This window comes from Rhamphochromis longiceps, linkage group LG3 (genome assembly GCF_057381845.1).
Source record: "Rhamphochromis longiceps isolate RC_006_pf linkage group LG3, R_longiceps_female_GT1.1, whole genome shotgun sequence".
NCBI lineage: Eukaryota > Metazoa > Chordata > Actinopteri > Cichliformes > Cichlidae > Rhamphochromis > Rhamphochromis longiceps.
In genome coordinates, this window is record NC_140559.1 from 69,262,158 (window position 1) to 69,283,715 (window position 21,558).

Consider the following 21,558-nt stretch of genomic DNA (forward strand, 5'->3'; position numbering starts at 1 on the left):
GATTTGTAGTGGATAAGCTTGGTAAAGGCCAACGGGCCACAACAGGAAAAAAGTCAATACAATAGGCATGCATTTACACGCAGAGAAATAGGAAAGGTACAGCGGGTGGGCAAAATAGAAAATTACTGACAGGCAGATCCATTTCCAGACTTCCACAAGCTCAGTGCACGTTGCATGTTTCTTTATATCCAATATGAGTTGAAGACTTCAAAATGCAAACAAAGTCATGCAACAGTCAATTAAGTTGCAACGCCAAACTGGCAACAAATGACCAACTGGTCAAAAAGAGTTGTTCACTATGTCACCTTCATTTTCTAAGCTTTGTTTCCGGGAGGGAAGTTCTTGTTCACGCGTTTCTGGTCCTGGAACACAATTAAACTCCTTGTGTCAGCCGTTTTGGGTGCAGAATGAATCCTCTGGACTTTGCTGGCACTGAGGGTTAGCAGTAGGATGGCAGGGAGGCATCTTCAGGTCTGTGCTGCTGTTCACTGTCTGACTGCGAGTTGGGTATTTTTACTTGTCACTGATATTTACATGGTGGCTTCTTCTGTATGGCTTGATATGGTCAATGCTGTAGTGATTTCTTAAAGTTGCTCCTTCCGTGTTTTTTTAATCTCACACATTTGCCAGCGATGTCTTGAATGGTGTAGGGTCCTGAAAAATCTGGATCAAGTCTTCCTCCCTTCCTTCCACGTTTCATGTTCAAGAGAAGAACTTCATCTCCAACGCTGTACACAAGGTTTCTGTACTCCTGGACTCGTCTAGCATAAGCTTATGCATAAGCATAAGATTGTACTTAAACTGAAATATGACACCTACTCAGTGATTTACAACATAGAGGTAGGTTGTTTCCTCTTAAACATTTTAACTGCTTTCCTTACAAAATGAACTGGAAACCTATAAGTTCAGTCTCTGAGGTGCTCTGGGATTTCTCTCAGGGTAACGTCTGCCTGTTTGGTCAGAGTCCATAGTGCTCTGTGTGGAAAGTTCAGGTGTTTGAACATTGGTGGTTTCACGTAAACCCTGAACCTCAGGTGGTGAAGCGAGGGCAAACTCTTCTGAATCTTGAGGTGTAGATGTGTCCTCTCAGGTTGCTCTGGAACCACGTGACATTCTGCATCTAGAATCTGATCAACATGTCTACGCCAGACTAAGTTGGCTCCAACATTTATGGTGTATATCAGCGGTCCGGTCCGTGAACGAATCGTGCCAGAATGCCATTTCTGACTTGGGTCTCTGTAGTCTCTGGCGAGAACTTTTTGTCCAACATTGAAGAACCTGGTTTTGTTTCTTGTTGCTTCCACCATGGAAGACTGTTTATCTTGGACATCCTTGCGAATGTCTGGTTTCAGCAAATCTAGATGTGATCTCAGATCTCATCCCATGAAGAGCATTGCAGGTGTGTGTCCAGTTGTTGCATGAGTGGTAAGACAGTAAAAAAATTGTCAATTTTCTGTTGTAGCGGTTTCCCCTCTGTGCGACTGGCTGGTTCAGCTTTGTTGCAGGATGATGGTGAGCTGAAGTGATATGTCGTATGCTGTTACTCCCAAGGAAACACTGGAACTCCTCTCCAGTAAACTGATGACCATTGTCACTTACGAGCTGTTGTGGCAGACCTGTGCGTGCAAACGGTGACCAAAGACTATTGATCGTGCTGGCAGCTGTTGCTTGCTTTACGGGGAAGATTTCTGGCCACTTTGAGTGGGCATCAACCACAACCTGGAACATTTAGTCCATAAATGGGCCAGCATAGTCTATATGAATGCGTTGCCATGGAGCGGATGACCACTCCCACGCGTGTACAGGTGCTGTTTGAGGCTGGCGCAGCGTCTGCTGGCAAACAATGCAGGATTTAGCCATATTCTCCATTTCACAATCAGTGCCTGGCCACCAAACATAGCTTCTAGCAAGACCTTTCATCTTAACACCCAAATGTCCATCGTGCAGTGAGTCCAGTACCTTTGTACGTAGTTTGGGTGGCAGATGACACGAGTTCCCCACATGACACATCCTTGGCAAACGGATAGTTGGTCTTTGTGGGTGGAGTACGCAGAGAACTGAGTGTCACTACAGGACGGCCAACCATTCACAGTAAGATCATTTGACAAGATTGTGTTTTGACTCGTTTCTCTTTTCACCTGAGCACTTGTGACAGGTAGGGGTTCCATTTGTGTAACATGAAACACAGTAGCTGGAGCAGTCATTTCTTCGGTGGGTTGCATGTGTGGAAGACGTGAAAGTCCATCTGCATTTCCATGTAGCTTTGTCCCTTTGAACTCAATGGTGTAGGTGTGTGCACCCAGGAACAAAGCCCAAGCAAGCGTACGCAAGCCATGGTTGGAATACCTTTCTGAGGGTTAAAGATGGTGTGACCAGGAGATATTTTATTTTGTATTCTTATGATCACAGTTATAATTAGAAGTATCAATCATTAATCATTTACCATTGTGGAATCTGATGACAGTATAATCTTTGTTTTATATCTATGGTAATCTGAGTAAAGATTAATGTATGCATATTATCATCATTGTAATCAAGTCTCAAATGGTATCCACAGCATTGTATTCACCGTCCATAACTGGAGGGTCTAGCAGGACCTTGTTCTAATTCATTTGCAGGCCTACATCAGAACATGCACATAGAGAGTTATGTAAACACGCACGTTTACCCTTATTTACACAGGGAGGTCATGTCAGGACATTCTCTAGTTGGACACACAGGCTCACAGAGCTGCACAACATGACATGTCACACACTTGCTTTTCTCTAAAGTATCATCTGATGTTTGTATAAGGAGAACTTTGGACTATGGGGAGACTGTTATCATTTCCAGTAAGGTCTAACTGTGTGATGTCATCATGGGTTTATATAAGGATGGGGAACGGTCCACTCTTTGAAGATCTGTGGCTGTACGCTTGTCTTCCCATGCTTCTGTCTTAGAAGCATGTAATAAAATCACTATGTTTGTCACCTACACGGACTCGGCTGTTTTTCCTTCTTACCCAAACTGAACCAGACGTAACAACTTGGTGCCGAAACCCGGTTGGGGGAGAGGGGAGCTTGCAGCTATCGTGTGGGTGACAAACAGGGGCGGAGGCCAGCAGCTTATCTGAGTGACGCCAGGCGACATAAAAAAAGGTGAGTGCCACCTGTTGATTTTTATCCAAAGGCGCTATATTGGAAGTTAAAACTAAATTTAATTAAATAATATTCACTCAGTCTGGGCTTCTGGCGTTGGTCCATAGTGATCTTGAGTAATTAGTTTTAAAATAGAGCATAGTAGTCTGACTAAATTCATTGCTGTTTATTTTGGGGGTGAATTTTGAGTTAAGAAGTTATGTGTTTAAGTTAATACGGTTTAAGGTGTGTGGAAACAAATAAATACGGTTTAAGAGGTTTAAATGTGGGTTGACTGGGAATGCCAGCCAGTCAATCGGTAGTGTAGGGCATTTGGTTTTAATTGGGTAGCAAAAACGCGGTTTTGGGCTTCAGATAATTAAACGGGGGGGGCTGAGAGCTCACCGTGAGGCTTTTAAAACAAGTAAATTTATTTAGGACTGGAGACGTGCTCTCCTAGGAATGCAGTTCGTCCAGCAGGTGGCACTGACCCCTAATCGCGGACGCGTGGTTAGGTTTTAGCCCGGAGTTGGCCTTCCGCGGGGATTCGGACTCCCGTCAAAAAAAAAAAAAAAAGGCTAGACAATCAATGGGTGATTGTCTTATACTGCATTTTTTGATCGACAGGGTCGCGGACCCGGCCGGGACCTTTTAACGTGGCTGCCTTGTGAGTTTTAAGTATAGCTGAAGGCGTGGGTTTGATACTAGCGCCAGAGGTGGAGCTCCTTTCCAGCTGCGGGAAACGGTTATAAATTAAGTAGAATTTAGTAATGTGACCGTTTTCAAGGCGGCGTACTTGAAACGTTAATTGACCAGCAAGGGCGCGGCCCTGGGCTATAGATGCTTATAAATCAGTCTAAAGTATAGGAACACCGCTAGAGAAACAAACGAGATAAGTGGTTCTGGCATGCGGTGTGTTTATACGGGCCCGTGTGTATATTGTATATAAATTACCCGTGTGTGTGTGTGCATTTAAAAGTGTAAATTGTATAAACTGTCTTGTGTTGTTGAGTGTGAAAAAACGATTTGATTTGAGAACTTTGTGTGATTGCTGGGTGATTTTTTAGTTGGGTCGTATTTCTTCTCTACCTGGAAAAGGCAGAGATCTGTGCTTCATTTGATGTTGTGTAAATAAAGCTTTTAAAAGTTGGTTGAACCTCTCGTATAAGGAGGGAAAACGGTGCATGGTAGATTGTCTGGATTATTTTTCTATGTGAAAACTTTGTAGTTGTTAGGGAAGTGAATGTGAGAGTGAATTTTCGCTGGCTTTGCGTGCTTAAAACTGTTGCAGTGGACGTTTGTGAAGTTTTGTTGTGAAAGGACGATTAGAGTGTGTGTGTGTGTGTAGGTGTGTCTGTGAGAGAAAGACAAGGTGGGGGCCGAGTGCTGTGTGTGTGTGACTTTCTGCATGACAGAAGAGGAAGGAGAAGTAGGTCAGTTGATTTTCTGTGAAATAATAATAGTCAAGAAAAAGGGAAAACAATAAAGTGTGGAAGTGTGAGTGAGATATTGTCTCTGACTGGGGAAGCAGTGAGAGTAGAGGTCACCTTATTCCCCTGCTGGACACAAGAGAGAACAGGATTTGGAGTGTTGTGGAGGAAAATGATTAGTAATAACATCAAGCAGTTTTTGTGTTTGCAGTCAAGAACATATGAAATTTTTACTTGTGGGGTTTAAAGTTAGTAAAGAGTTAAATCTACCCTCCTCAAGACTAGGAGTGAGTGATAAATACGGGAAATGAAGCAGGATTTATAAGGTCTTCAACTGATCCTTGGTTCAGTTCAATAATTTAGGCAGTTATGTTTATACAAATACTAAATGTATGTTTAGTGTCTTCATACAGGTGTTTTTTCTTAACCTGGAAACCTGAGTACGGCAGCAGAAGACAGGCCAAGCTTTGGCTAAAAATTCACGGCTGGACACCAGAGTTGTCCCTACCCCTCCCGGAAAAAAAAAAAAAGAAGAGAGAATGAAGTTTTAGGCAGGTTTTTCTCGTTGAACTGCTCTGGGTGCTGTGTCCCTGAATCTCACCAGTGTTAACCTCTGGCGGAAGACATGGAGAAAAGGAAAAGATGTTCCTGGTAAATGACTGAAACAAATAAAACCACACACAACCAGAGAAAGGTATGAGAAGTGTGAGGAACAGACACATGTGCGTGTTAGAGAAATGCCTCATTTGAGAAGAAGTTAAATTAACCCATACACTGCATTTCGTTGCCCTGTACCTGTGCATGTGCAATGACAATAAAGTTGAATTCTATTTTATTCTATTCTATATACAGACGCACCCATACATGCAATGAAGAAACAGCTTACATACATGTGCACGTACATGCAAGGTTAAAGTAGCGACACTTAACATACACCTGTTTTTAAATGATATAGTTTTTACATTACTGACAAATAAACTCTCTGGGTTGCAAGACAACAACTTAACGTCAAAAGACAAAGACACTGGTCTGATGATTAAGTGAGGACACGACAAATTTAGTGGTTAAAAGGGTCGAATTGGGACATGTTTTGTTGATTGTTTGAGACAAAGGACTACTGAATGGTAGAAAATTCCTTTTTAGGTTTCTAAACAGGATCTTAAGAATTTTAACACGTACCTGTGTTGTCCTGTCAACTTGGGGGGTTATGAGTTGATTATGTGGTGAGAAAAAACAAAAAAAAAAAAAGGGGGGAAGGGAGATCTCGTTGTTTCTCCCCTCTCGGGATAACACAGCCAACACAGCACAGCCAACACAACATCATTTTCCTGTTCGCCTGTTTTGTTCTGTTTTTGTTTTTTTTGAAAGCCGAAGCTGACCTGGACTCCTACCCTCCCCTCTACCATCGTTGCCCTCTCCGCGACTATCTTTGACCCTTTGACCCCTGAAGGCCACAGCAGCTGGACTCACAACAACAACTTGAGGATGTCAACAGTGCTGCAAAAAAAAAAGCGATCTCATGCAGCAGAGACGGAGAGCACTAAACCTAAAGCCCGTTTCACTACACGGGGGAAATTCCCAGGCTGCGTCAGCTGACAGAGCTGTGACGAGACGCGCATTAAGCCCGGAGGAAAAGGGAGGGTGAGCAAAAGAATGCTGACCTCTGAGAAGAGCCGAACAGCAGAGCTGCAGAAGGCCGTGGAGCAAAGTAAGGACAACATAAACAGACTCCAATCTGACGTGGAAGGAAAAGACTCTGAGGTTTTTGTCCTCAGTAAGAGCTCAAGGCATGAGAACAGAAATTGAGCATGGCTCCGGAGGAGCTGGCTGCTAATTGAACTCATCAGTCAGACTTGGAGTTTCACGTACAGGACTTGTAATCAGGCGGAAGCTTGCTGGAGCAGGAGGTCGCCAGACCTGATGCAAAGCTCCAACAGCAGGAGCAAGCCCGGAAGGAGCTACAGAAGCAAAAGGGTCAAGTTACAAGGAGAAGATGCAGGCAGCTGCAACAACGGATGCAAACAGACCCAAAGAGGAGGGGAGGACCCCAGGGCATGCGTCAGGCCGCTGGTTTACCCAAACAACAGAGCAGGAAGGTGATGAATACAAACACACAAACACACACTTCTGCATCCGCCGACTTAGAATGAAGAGAAACACACACATGAACACTTATGCACTCGTTGAGTGAGTGAAAACTGATACACACCCATGCACCAAAATCAAAATGTTGATTCAATACACTAAGAAGTGACACACAATGCTCCAGCTGCTGCAATGAAGAATGCTTTATTAACAAAGGCTCAATGCTGCACACAACAAATCCAAATACAGAATCTGTTACAATAATAAGCCCAGAGGGCATTTGTGTGGTCTGGGGAGCAGAGTCCAGAGCGGTTTGGTTATGAAAACGATGCCTGTGCGAGATATCTGGGGCTTAAGGCCTCGACTCAATTGTTTACTGTACACCAAAAAGAAAAGAAAAGAGCCTGAGCAGTGGTGCAGAGTGAAAACGATGAATTAACAGTGTGAGTCTTATTTCAGAGCGCCACATCATTGTGATGGAGATTTAATAAAAGGAGGAACACACGGACAAAGAAGAAGAGAAAGGGGGGGGCAGCCCTTGAACACGATTGCCTGAGGTATTAAAGTTCTGTACTAAATTCTGGTTTCCAGTGTGAGAAAAGTCACGCAGTGCCAGTAGTAGAGCTAGGTTGAGTGATGATTCTAAATTACTGTAAGTAAATCATTGTACACCCGTTCAAGTTTCATGATAACGGGGATCTAGACTTTGTTGAACTCTAGGCAATTTGAACAGCTAAGATTTGAGTGACCAAGTAGCAGTTGAATAAAAGACATTGAATAAGTGTTGAAATAAACTGGCAGAATTAAGAGAATTAAAACATTTCAAGAGCTCAAATTACTTAATATGGAAACGGTTCTATTTTGTTTCACGAACGCAAAACATATAGGTTTAGGAATATGAAAAGGTTGAGGTGGTGTTGATTTGACTCTGTGTAGGTTTAGGTGGGTATTTTTATTGATGGGAGGAATATTCAGTGACAAGTCCTAAGACCCGGGCGTTGGTATTTTTGTTTTTGTTATCTTTCATTTTATTTTGTTTTATATTTTGAACAGTGCACTGATTTTTGTTTGTGAATCTTTTCTTTAAGCAGATCTGCACATCGGAAATTACAAGCATTACACGTCGGCGAGAAAATTGTTGTAAGTGAGTTTCTCCGCATTAGAATTGGCTCTGGAGGAAACCACTTATGGGGACAAGTAGAAAATAAGAGTCCCTGCCCAAAAAAGGATTCAGCGAGGTAATCCGATCTCAAGTTCTTCTTTTTCTTTTTGAAATGACGTCATTTTGCTGAGGGCGGAAATCTAAATGCGGCGATGGTTTCCACTATCAGCAAAGAAAGAAAAATGGATGAATGAATGAATGAATGGATGAAAGACTGGAAATAAAACAAACGGACTGACTGGTAAAAGCTGACAAGACTTGACTACGACTTAAGGTTAACCTCCACCGAGATAGAACAAGAGGGTGGATGAATTTATGTGTGATTCTTTTACAGGAAATCTTTTTATAGCACCTATGGGATGTGGATGGCTGACTACGGTCAATATGCTGCTAATGTTTGCTTTGCTTTGGTGAGAAGGGTGCAGTAGAAAACAGACAAGTGACATGAAAACAAGTAATAATAACAAATAACTAATTTGGGGACAGTTTAACCTAGAGCCCACTAACTGGCCATTAGGGGCTCTCTCTCTCTCTCTCTCTCTCTCTCTCTCTCTCTCTCTCTCTCTCTCTCTCTCTCTCTCTCTCTCTCTTGGAGTGATATTGCCCAAGTGTGAATAAAACAAATTGTGGCAATAAAAGTGATTTAATGATTGGAGAAACCTGAACATGATACTTGTCTGTTGTGCTGAATCTTTTATTACTCTTATGATTTGCAGGTGGTTGTAAATAAGCTGTTTGCTTTAACAGGTTTGCTTTTTAGCTGAATTGCAAAATACAACTAGAACAATTAATTGAGACTAATCGCAACTAACCTGAAACTGAGGAGGTTCTATATAAGGAAGAATTAAAACAGGTATAAAGTGCATCTGATCTTTAATTGCAGGTGTGACCATGAAGATTTTTGGTACAGATTGCAGGTTGTTGCTCATTATTGAAGTGTGCTCATAAAGGCAAAAGCTATATAGGGGGTCTATGATTTGGTCTGTGTTTTAATAATTTAGGTATGGCAAAATTAAAGGTTTATAGACAATTTAGGGGACCAGTGAGAAGCATAATTAGATGATCAGAAACTGAGTACTACACTCAAGTTAGAATTAAGAATGCCCAATTTGTTTGAGGTCTGTTGTTCATTTTTATACACACATTGCAAATGTGCTTATAAGGAGCTGGCACTTAGTCTGTGAAGGTCAAAAGCTTCATCCGACAACGGATCGGATTGATATATTGGAGCTATTGACTTCACGTGCAGAGGGTTAAGTGCATGCACGCTTACACACATAGGCATAGCATAGGATTGGAATAAACAAAGTCAACAACATTAGGTTAGGAGAGCCAGCGCAGGAGAGGTGTTGGCTTTCTGTCTCTTGCAGAGAAGGGAACAGACACCAGACGGGGACACGGAGATATGGGGACCCTTCACAGCAACTGGGGTCAAGTGTCATGGCCTTGGGGCTCCTTGAGAAGATGGACCCCATAACCACAGCGATAACCAGGAAGGGGTTGGCCAAAACTAGGAACACCAGAGACCAACGAGGTTCGAGAGGCTTTTGGCAAAAAGGGGGACACGGCGGTGACAACGGACAACAAACACACAGTTCTTTGTTTGAAAGTGGGGCAGAATAATCCCTAGATCTGTGTAACGACTGAAGGGTGGTCTACCCCGGAAGTCGAAGAAAGAAGAATCCGAGGGCGTTTCTTCACTCCAAGAGGAGGTGGTAAAGGGGCCTGAAGCGTGACAGGCTGAAACTCGAGTCTGAAGCTAAAAGAACAGCTGGGTTGTGGGAAAATTGGAAAACAACGGAGGTGTTGGGGTTGATAAGTGTCATAACGTGTTTGTTTGGTTTGGAGACAAATCCTGGTGTGAGTTGGGCTGGCAAGCCAGCCCAAAGAGGAGGAATGTGACCAGGAGATATTTTATTTTGTATTCTTATGATCACAGTTATAATTAGAAGTATCAATCATTAATCATTTACCATTGTGGAATCTGATGACAGTATAATCTTTGTTTTATATCTATGGTAATCTGAGTAAAGATTAATGTATGCATATTATCATCATTGTAATCAAGTCTCAAATGGTATCCACAGCATTGTATTCACCGTCCATAACTGGAGGGTCTAGCAGGACCTTGTTCTAATTCATTTGCAGGCCTACATCAGAACATGCACATAGAGAGTTATGTAAACACGCACGTTTACCCTTATTTACACAGGGAGGTCATGTCAGGACATTCTCTAGTTGGACACACAGGCTCACAGAGCTGCACAACATGACATGTCACACACTTGCTTTTCTCTAAAGTATCATCTGATGTTTGTATAAGGAGAACTTTGGACTATGGGGAGACTGTTATCATTTCCAGTAAGGTCTAACTGTGTGATGTCATCATGGGTTTATATAAGGATGGGGAACGGTCCACTCTTTGAAGATCTGTGGCTGTACGCTTGTCTTCCCATGCTTCTGTCTTAGAAGCATGTAATAAAATCACTATGTTTGTCACCTACACGGACTCGGCTGTTTTTCCTTCTTACCCAAACTGAACCAGACGTAACAATGGACACCAGCGGTCGGTGGTCTGTGATCAGGGTGAAGTGTCGTCCATATAAATACTGATTAAACTTCTTCACTCCCCACACTAGACTGAGTGTTTCTCTGTCTATCTGCGTATAGTTGTGCTCGGCTGCATTTAGGGACCTTGAGGCAAAGGCAAGTAGTCGTTCGGATCTATCAGGCATTTTGTGAGATAGCACGGCACCAATGCCATATGGTGAGGCATCACAGGCGAGGCGAAGTGGTAGCTTGGGGTCAAAGTGTGTCAGAACCTCCTCTGATGTAATGAGCTGCTTAACTTAACTAAATTAAATGCCTCTTCATAGTTTTTTGTCCATTTCCATTTGACATTTTGTTGCAGCAGAGAGTTCAGCGGGTGCAGGACTGTTGAAAGGTTTGGTAGAAACTTGTGGTAATAATTAATTAAGCCCAAGAATGAACGTAGCTGACTCACATTTTTAGTGTCTGGTGCCTTCAGGACTGCTTCAACTTTGTCCTCAGTTTTGTGGAGCCCATGTCTGTCGATCTTGTGTCCACAATACTCAATGGCATCCTTGAAGAACTCACATTTGTTTTTGTTTGCTCTCAATCCATATTTTTCTAGCCTGGCCAGGACTGCTGTTAGGTTAGCCAGATGAGTCTCCTCATCAACACCAGTGACTATTATGTCATCCAGAAAACACTGTTCCTGGAATGCCTTGTAGGACCTGATCCATGGCACGTTGCCATACTGCTGGGACACTGGCGATACCAAATACCAGCCTGTTGTACTGATATAGGCCTTTGTGAGTGTTTATCACCAGATATTTCCTGGATGTCTCTTCTACTTCCAACTGGAGATAAGCCTGGGCAAGGTCAGTTTTTGAAAAGTGTTTGCCACCTGCGACTGCTGTGAATATGTCTTCTATCTGCGGAAGTGGGTACTGATCTATGTGGAGAACTGGGTTCACTGAAACCTTAAAATCACCACAGATCTGCACTCTGTCACTTGCTTTCTTGCTTACTGACACTATTGGTGTAGCCCAATCTGACCATTCCACCTTGGTGAGTATTCCTTGCTCTTCCAAGCGCTGGAGCTCTGCTTCGACTTTGGGGCATAAAGCATAAGGTACAGGACGTGCCTTGTGAAATCTTGGTTTTGCATTGTCCTCCAGTATGATCTGTGCTTTAATATTTTTCAGGGTGCTGATTCCATCTTTGATCACCTGGGCATGGTTATTAAGTTTCTGTTTCAGTCTTTCATCCACAGAATGTGCACTCGGGCCTCGTTCCAGTCTCATTGACATAAAGTTCCAGGTTGCGTTTCTTTTTCTCATATTCCACTTTCACTTTTCCCAGAGGAGTTATTCTTTCACCTGTGTATGTTTTCAGTTTCACCGAGGTGTGTTTCAGTTTCAGATTGGGGAATTTGTCTCTGTAATCTTCATATAAGATCAGTGAGAGGGCAGACCCAGTGTCCAGTTCCATCTGTAACTCAACCTCTGGTATTTTTGGTGTGAGCCATATTGCATCATTGTCTTTCTCTTGCATTGTGTACAGCTCCAGGCATGCCAAATCCTCCTGAGAATCATTTGAGTCTTTCTCAGTTACTTCATGCAGCTTTCGGTCTCTTTTGCACATTTAGTTTTTGTTTGATGCTGCGCAACAAGTTGTATGTTTTTCCTCCCATGACACTCAGGAACACAGCAACTTTCTTCTCATCCTCTATTTTGTTAGCCAGACAATATTGTTCATCTCTCACCACATATGTTGTTCAATCCTCTTTGCCATTATCAAAAATGTCCATTTGTCCAACGCCTCCTGACATTTTCTCAGTATTTTCAAAAACATCCTTCACTTAAAAGAACTGATGTTACTCACGTCCTCTCTGCAGCGCACTAGCCAGGCGAGTGAGTTAGTATCCACACGGATGATTAGTTGTTTTTGCCGTAACCTTTTTCGTGTCTTTTGGCCACTTTCACAAGGATTTCCCCCTCCTGTCGTCCAGTGCACATTGGAGATCCGTTTTAATGCCATTTTTCGGCTAAATTATCCACACCCACCGCCGCGCTATGCATTCTGGGATATGTTGGGCCACGAAGTCTACACTGCCACAGCCTTAAAATTCAGGGAAATGAAGGACGCATTTCACAGCCGCATTTGGAGCAGCCTTTGAATTGGGACAGCCTTCGGCGCGCCGCTGTGACGTAATCGGCCTTGAAATGCGTACTTTAAGGCTGCAGACCCTGAATTGGGATACAGCCACTGACATGAGACAACCCTTCACAATAAAACAGGAAACAAGAAACAGACGCAGACTTGACACTGAACCTATACTAAACACGAGACACAACCTAAGAACTAATCCCTCACTAAGAATAACAGAAACATGGAATACCAATAAACAAAAGCATCGGGATACAAACCATAATACAAAGTAATATAAGAACTGAAAATGCTGGGTCAAAATGACCCAGAACCGTGACAAAAGCCCAGAGTTCAGTTTGGTCTTGAATTCTTTTAGTTTCTTCTCCACGTTCAACGACCGATTTACTTTTTGGTCCTTTGTGAGATGAATTTCCAAATATCTTATTTCTGATTTAACAGGAATCTTACAGTTTATCATTTATGGCAAAGAGTTCACAGTTATTAGGATTTAACGTTAATCCAGATGTCTTGGAGAGTTTTTACATTTTTCACTAGTTATTGGAGCTTGATTTGTTTTATCTTGAAGATGGCTGTTAGAAAGTGTGTGTGTGTGTGTGTGTGTGTGTGTGTGTGTGTGTGTGTGTGTGTGTGTGTGTGTGTGTGTGTGTGTGTGTGTGTGTGAGAGAGAGAGAAAGCGCGAGAGGTTGCGTCTTGATTTAAATCGAGTAGTTAATAGTCAGTAAGTGTCCGGCTGCTCCTGTATGCGATTAGAATGATGCCACCTTATCCCATAGTCCAGCCAATGATGCGATTCACATTCGTGTATATACGCAGCTAATCAACATGGTTGACAGGCTATGACAGCGTCCTTATGTGTTTTAGCTAGCAAAGCGGCGTGGCTGATGTGGAGTGATACATCTGCTGTTGTCAGGCCTGCAGGTATCAGGCTGTTGTTCTCCTTTATCTCATAGTGGACAGAAATTATTTTTTGCAGTGGCACAAATAATTTGTGTGGCATCAGATTTGATGCCGAACAGCTGATTGTTCTGTAAATAGTTTGAAATGTTTATTTTAAAAACGCCTTGGCTGCATTTTTAGGTGAACAGCTGCAAAAAACTTTGTTGTTTGCATAACTCACATAACTCATAACTCAAATATTACAAAATCCAAACGCTGAACTGCACCTATGCCACAGAGCTTCATTCCAACACATCAAATTAATGACGTTCCTTTCAATAAACCTTGGACACACACAATTAACAGGAGTAACATCCCCACTAATCTGCCTGTTAAACCTAGCTAACCCAGCCTAGTCTTCCGTACATACTGGCGATGGGTATTTATGTACCTCCATACCGTCAGCTGTGAGGAAGACAAACTGTCTTAAACACAAACTGCGGCGGTACTCCCAAGCCAATGGCTTCAGCCGCCTGATGCACAATAGAAAGCAAATCAGTACAACGCCTAATGCAGGTGAAACTGCTGAAACCTAACAGGGGAATAAGACTCCTGATTGAAACAGCTGTGTGAAGCCACAGGCTTACTCTAAAAGGCAACAGCGAACCATAAAACTCTCACCAATAAAACTATATATAAATAATCTAATAAAACCTACAAACTCTTCTGTTGACAAGTTGTTGTGGCTCCTCCCGCAAATGGCCGCAGCAGGCTAAACATGAGGACGCTGATGACGACAACAACAAACACATGAGATGCACTTCTGCACTATTTGCTCCTTTAATTCCACATGTTACTGTCCACTATACAAATCAGCACATCGAACTATTAAACAAATGCACAGACTGCACAAACACAATGACTGCAACTCACAAAGAATTACACCAATTACTACACCAAACTACAACATCGGCCTATGGCATCAATTAGTGCATAAAACATACATCAAGTTACAGCCAAAAATGCATCAAAATGACTCAAGCTGGGGTCAACAGGTTTCCCCTCATGCTCACCCGACCTTTCTGCTCATCAGGTGAGTGCAACCACATTTATCACCTAACACGCCCACGAGTCACGCCCCACACCCGTGCACCAATACAAGGTGTGCATTTAAACCAACCCTCTTAATCCAAAACAAAAAGGAACAACTCATATGGCTCCTACACTTGTGCTCAAGAACTCAGTCCTATATTTTAGGTTATTCTGAATAAATCGTTCATGCCCTCTCTTGGGAAAGAAGCTGTTGTGGTTCCTGGTCCTAAATCTAGTCGTCCAAAAGTTCTAAACGACTTCAGGCCTGCTGCCCTCACCTCAGTCTTTGAACAAATCATCAGAAATGTGATTATGGAAGACACTGAACTTCAGCTTGATTCAATGCAGATTGCACATGAGCCCAACAGAGGAGTGGAGGACGCGCTTTTGATTCTACTTCACCTGATTGTCAAACATGTAGAGAGTAAAGGACTTCAGTTCATCGATTTCTCTGCTGCTTTCAATAACACAGCCCCAGATTTCAATCAAAAGACTTTTAGAACAGTTTGAAATCCGGACAAACCTGAGCAAGTGCAGTCATATAAATATCTTGGGGCCATTGAGTCTGTTTTATCATGAGAATGATGCAGGACAAAGTCTTATAAAAGCAGCTTTGTCCCTGCTGCCGTCACTAAACTTAATAACTAATAACTGTTTTTCTGATTTGATTCATCGCGTCTAATTTCCAAATATGTGTCTGTCAGGTTTAAATCGATGTGTGTGTTTGTGAAGGGATGACAAACGCTATTATTTTTCTGTAAAGCAAATTTACGTAAAAGTAACGTAACCTTGATATGTCAGGATGTAGATGTCCCTCCCAAAAACGTCATCACCCCTGAAACATTGGTACTGTTCAAGGCAGCATTGCTGTCCACACGTCCATCAGAGTGTTAGAGGTGGCTGTCACAGATGTTGCAGTCTGCTCTCTGTTTCCATGAAACAACCACACTTGAAATGATCATTGAGTTGGATCAGGTGGCGGGGGAGGACGCTGGACAGACCTGGTGCACCTAAACGCGTAGTGAGGGTGTGCTGGGAACGTCTAGCAGAGGCCCCAGTCCGCGAGATCTTCAACGCACAGCTCCGGCAGGGCTTCAACAGCATTCCGAGGGAGACTGGGGACATTGAGTCCGAATGGACCATGTTCAGCGTCTCCATTGCCGAAGCTGCTGCATTGAGCTGCGGCCGCAAGGTGGTTGGTGCCTGCCGTGGTGGTAATCCCCGAACCAAATGGTGGACACCAGAGGTGAAGGGAGCCACCAGGCTGAAGAAGGAGTCCTATCGGGCTTGGTTAGCCTGTGGGACTCCGGAGGCAGCCGACAGGTATCGACAGGCCAAGCGGAATGCGGCTCGGGCAGTGGCTGAAGCAAAAACTCGGGTGTGGGAGGAGTTCGGAGAGGCCATGGAAAAAGACTTCTGGACTGCCTTGAAGAGATTCTGGCAAACCGTCAGGCGTCTCAGGAGGGGAAAGCGGTGCTCTACCTGCACTGTGTATAGTGCTGGCGGAGCGCTGCTGACGTCGACTGAGAAAATTATCAGGCGGTGGAAGGAATACTTCGAGGACCTCGTTAATCCCACTGACACGTCTTCCGAGGAGGAAGCAGAGTCTGGGGATGAGGGGAATGACCTGCCAATTTCTGGGGGCGAGGTCACTGAGGCAGTTAAACAACTCCTTGGTGGCAGAGCCCCTGGTGTTGATGAGGTCCGCCCCGAGTTCCTGAAGGCTCTGGACGTTGTAGGGCTGTCCTGGTTGACACGCCTCTGCAATGTTGCGTGGAGATCAGGGGCAGTACCTGTGGACTGGCAGACCGGGGTGGTGGTCCCCATCTTTAAGAAGGGGGACCGGAGAGTGTGTTCCAACTACAGGGGGATCACACTCCTCAGCCTCCCTGGGAAAGTCTATGCCAGGGTGCTGGAAAGGAGAGTTCGTCCGCTAGTTGAACCTCGGATACAGGAGGAACAATGCGGTTTTCGTTCTGGTCGCGGAACACTGGACCAGCTCTTTATCCTCTCGAGGATACTTGAGGGTGCATGGGAGTTTGCCCAACCAGTCTACATGTGTTTTGTGGACTTGGAGAAGGCATTCGACCGTGTCCCTCGGGGTGTCCTGTGGGAGGTGTTGCGGGAGTATGGGGTGTCTGGCCCATTGCTACGGGCCATTCGATCCCTATACAACCGTTGCAAGAGCTTGAGTCGCATTGCCGGCAATAAGTCGGACTCGTTCCAGGTGGGTGATGGGCTCCGCCAGGGCTGCCCTTTGTCTCCGGTTCTGTTCATAATTTTTATGGACAGGATTTCTAGGCGCAGCCAAGTGGCGGAGGGCTTTTGCTTTGGTGGCCTCAGAATCTCATCTCTGATTTTTGCGGATGATGTGGTTCTGTTGGCTTCATCGGGTGAGGGCCTCCAGCTCGCACTGGAACGGTTCGCAGCCGAGTGTGAAGCAGCAGGAATGAGGATCAGCACCTCCAAATCTGAGGCCATGGTTCTCAGCCGGAAAAGGGTGGAGTGCCCACTCCGGGTCGGGGATGAGTTCCTGCCCCAAGTGGAGGAGTTCAAGTATCTCGGGGTCTTGTTCGCGAGTGATGGGAAAAAGGAGCCGGAGATCGACAGACGGATTGGGGCTGCAGCTGCAGTAATGCGGACGCTGCACCGGTCCGTCGTGGTGAAGAGGGAGCTGAGTGTAAAAGCGAAGCTCTCAATTTACCGGTCGATCTACGTCCCTACCCTCACCTATGGCCACGAGCTGTGGGTAGTGACCGAAAGAACGAGATCGCGGATACAAGCGGCAGAAATGAGCTTCCTCCGAAGGGTGGCTGGCCTCTCTCCCTTAGAGATAGGGTGAGAAGTTCGGCCATCCGGGAGGGGCTCAGAGTAGAGCAGCTGCTGCTCCACACCGAAAGGAGCCAGCTGAGGTGGTTCGGGCATCTGACAAGGATGCCCCCTGGGCGCCTCCTGGGTGGGGTGTTCCAGGCATGTCCCACCAGGAGGAGGCCCCGGGGCAGACCCAGGACACGCTGGAGAGATTATATCTCTCGGCTGGCCTGGGAACGCCTTGGTGTTCCCCCGGATAAGCTGGAGGAGGTGGCTGGGGAGAGGGAGGTCTGGGCCTCTTTTCTTAGAGCCTCTTCGCGACCCGGCCTCGGATAAAGCGGATGAAGATGGATGGATGGATGGAAGAAAATCGTGAGAGAATCGTGATCTCAATTCTAAGCCAAAAAATCGTGATTCTCATTTTATGCAAAATCGTGCAGCCCTAAATCAGATCATCATCCATTGTACGTAAAACGTACAGCTTATTGCACCAGCAGCATCTGCTCTTATATAACTATCATTAGCTTACAGCTTTAAGTGTTTCAGGTATGTGCTAACTAAAAATAAAGACAAGATGATAGTTTATTAAATTTTAATGAAATTTGCAGATTGTTTCGGTGAAGTTTAATAACCTCAGCCGTCTGCTCCTTGCTATCTAAAATATAACAGGACACCGGAGTATATTCTCCAGCATCTCACACTTCTGATAATCAGTTGTCTGCTTGACGTTTACTCAGCTGTGTAAAAACTATAACTTTAATCTTAGCCAAACCGATTTGCTCAGGGACAAATAAAATACTAAAAAAAGCCAAACAATAACATTTTTAAGTTATCTAAGTGACTTATATCATGTTTAACCTGAGTAGCGAAAGACGGCGGTGGGTTTGAAAACTATTTGCCGGGATTCCGGTGTTCTCACGGGCTCTAATGAGCCTTGCTCCCGGCTAGCTATCGAGCTAGTGACTAACAGACGTCTCTGAAAACGTCGGAGCGCTTTTGAAATATGTGGTGTCTTGATAAACTGAGCAGATATTTGAGGTTTACACAGCTACACTCTTGCCTGAAAACATGTTAAACGTTTATTTTGTGACCCAGAAAGAATAATAAGAGTAATATTAAAACTAACTAGCTGCCGCCATTGTTGGAAACTGAGCTGGGCTGCGCTATGAATTCTGGGACACAGCTTCTTCTTCTTCGGGGTTTAACGGCAGCTGGCATCCTTGTACATGCAGTGCTGCCATCTTCTGTTTCAGTCCGTTATTACACTCTTAAATCCTACTACTTATTCCTGCGTCTTTTGTGATCTTACAAAGCTTCAAACGACGATTTTGATAGTCGACGTAATCGTGACTAGTCGACTAATCGTGGCAGCCCTAGTGTGCATCAGACTTTTGCCCCCCTCTTCTTTGTCACTCCAATGTTCTCAGCTCAGGCTGCATAGGAAGCTGGCATTTCTCTTGCCGGGCTTATTAAAGCCTGTGCTTTAGAGCTCTGGAGGGGGGCTAACACTCGAGGGGGACATGACAGTCATTGGCAGCGACAGCAGTTTAGTGACAGCTTCCTAATGTCAACAGTCACATGGACAGGTAAACATCTAAACGGATAGAAGAGAGGTGGATGGAGAGAGACAGGGAAGGTCATAAGTTGTGGATGAACTCAGCGTGCGGTTCCTGCGTCTTCTTTCCCTGCGCCGTGCAGCTGCTTCAGTGGGAATAAATCCTCATTAGGATGGAAATGGGAAGGCAGACTAACAGAGACGGCTGCTGGAAATGAGTGGGAGTAAAAACGAGATGGAGATGAGGGAGTAGATGATCAAACCTTCAACGTTTTCAACTTTTTTTTCTCTTTTTTTTAACATCCGTTGGGCTCCCAGACAGCCAATCAGTCCTTCTGTCTGTAAAGACTGACAGTAGCTGCTTTTTACTTCTCATCCCTCCCTTCTTTGCACCTTTCAAAACCAACTCTCGTCTTTACTGCAGGGCTCTAGACTAACTTTTTGCCATGGGCGTACCGGTACGCCTAACTTTAAAAAGTTAGGCGCACACAAATTTTATAATAATTTATATAATATAATGTGTTTTTCTGGATACACTGTGCTTTTTCAGAATTCAAAGATTGATGACACCGTGTCAGAGCACTGGCTATGAATTTCAGAAGGATCAGGCCTTAACTTAACAGAAAAGTTAGCAATAGTTGTTTTCCTATTACAGCTACATCCACTTCTGTCGTGCCTAGGCTGCTCACTAGGGCTGGGTATCATCACTGATTTCTATAATCCATTCGATTCCGGTTTTCAAAGTCCCAATTCGATTCAACTTAGCCTCAGACAGTCAGAAATATTATAACTCTGATCATTTATCAGTACTGACTTCATCAGAATTGTGAACATCACAGCAGATGCCTTTGTGTGAAAGTAACTGAGAATAAAACACAGAAAAACATGGAGATTTTCCTGGTCTGGCTTTTTATAGCAGATAACCTTAAAAATATTCTACAATGTTCTGCATATGAAGTTTAAATTTCTTCAGTATTGAACAACAGAAAAAATAGGCTTTCTTGTCCGAGGTCATTTAAGTGAAAAAAAGAAAAAGACAGCAGCCACAGCGCTGTAAACAACGGTAGACTGGTGGGTAATAAGCGAATGAATAATACAGAAAACAGAGATTGGAGACGGGAAACTGTTCTTGAAGTACAGAGAGAGAGAGAGAGAGAGCTAGCTGTGCATGGAGTGTGATTTTAATAGTCGTGGAAGCAAAACAGCAAAATTAATGACATTGATCAAATGTGAAGCGCAGTTTGCTGCTTCTTTTGCTGCTGGCTCTGTGAACTTTGGTTGGAGAGACAAAACCTGCAGCTCAGAATCAGCGCAAGAAGACGTAATCGCAGCGCGGACCAGACGCATCAGGATCGCTAAGCTCCGACAGCGTGTCCGTCTACGAGCCGTCGGGTGAGAAAGCCGAGAAAGACAAAGCTGATTCTGATGCGTCGGTCCGTTCTGTGTTTACGTCTTTGTGTGGAATCAGTGTACCTGCTGTCATTTACACGGATTCGCATTTGCGACCAAATTGGTTGCACTCTAGAGCCCTGTTACTTGATGAAAGTTGGTTTTGCAGAGTTAATCTTGCAGCTCAGCCACAGCATAGCCCTCAGCAACCAAGAGCATGCTAGCGGGCCGTTGTTATTATGTTATTACTGTGCTTTTCGGAAAATAAGGCACTCTAAAAATCAGTCCTTTGATTTTTCTGGAAATTGACAGTGCTCCTTATAATCCGGTTTGCCTTATGTCTCTACCAGCTTTGCACATCTACAGACTGAAATCTTTGCCCATTCTTCTTCACAAAACAGCTCCAGCTCAGTCAGATTAGATGGGCAGCGTTTGTGAACAGCAGTTTTCAGATTTTGCCACAGATTCTTGATTGGATTTAGATCTGGACTTTGACTGGGCCATTCTAACACATGGATATGTTTGCTTTTAAACCACTCCATTGTTGCCCTGGCTTTATGTTTAGGGTCGTTGTCCTGCTGGAAGGTGAACCTCCGCCCCAGTCTCAAGTCTTTTGCAGACTCCAAGAGGTTTTCTTCCAAGATCGCCCTGTATTTGGCTCCATCCATCTTCCCATCAACTCTGACCAGCTTCCCTGTCCCTGCTGAAGAGAAGCCCCCCCAGAGCATGATGCTGCCACCACCATATTTGACAGTGGGGCTGGTGTGTTCAGAGTCATGTGCAGTGTTAGTTTTCCACACAGAGCATTTTGCATTTTGGTCTCATCTGACCAGAGCAGCTTCTTCCACATGTTTGCTGTGTCCCCCACATGGCTTGTGGCAAACTGCAAACGGGACTTCTTATGGTTTCTGTTAACAATGGCTTTCTTCTTGCCACTCTTCCATAAAGGCCAACTTTGTGCAGTGCACGACTAATAGTTGTCCTATGGACAGATTCCTCCACCTGAGCTGTAGATCTCTGCAGCTCGTCCAGAGTCACCATGGGCCTCTTGGCTGCATTTCTGATCAGCGCTCTCCTTGTTCGGCCTGTGAGTTTAGGTGGACGGCCTTGTCTTGGTAGGTTTACAGTTGTGCCATACTCCTTCCATTTCTGAATGATCGCTTGAACAGTGCTCCGTGGGACGTTGTTTCTTTTTGTAGCCTAAGCCTGCTTTGAATTTCTCAGTAACTTTATCCCTGACCTGTCTGCTGTGTTCTTTGGACTTCATGGTGTTGTTGCTCCCAATATTCTCTTAGACAACCTCTGAGGCCGTCACAGAGCAGCTGTATTTGTACTGACATTAGA

At 44.3% G+C, this 21,558-nt stretch overlaps 1 protein-coding gene and 1 long non-coding RNA gene across 2 annotated transcripts in view; both read left to right on the forward strand.

Moving 5' to 3' along the window:
- Positions 1–21,558, forward strand: part of LOC146676553 (protein NLRC3-like) — a 464,157-nt gene that overhangs the window by 314,846 nt on the left and 127,753 nt on the right. The gene's annotated exons all lie outside the window — the stretch shown is intronic.
- Positions 4,182–8,383, forward strand: LOC146676565 (uncharacterized). Its single transcript, XR_014910555.1, has 2 exons — positions 4,182–6,286; positions 6,585–8,383. It is a non-coding gene; the product is annotated as an uncharacterized LOC146676565 (long non-coding RNA).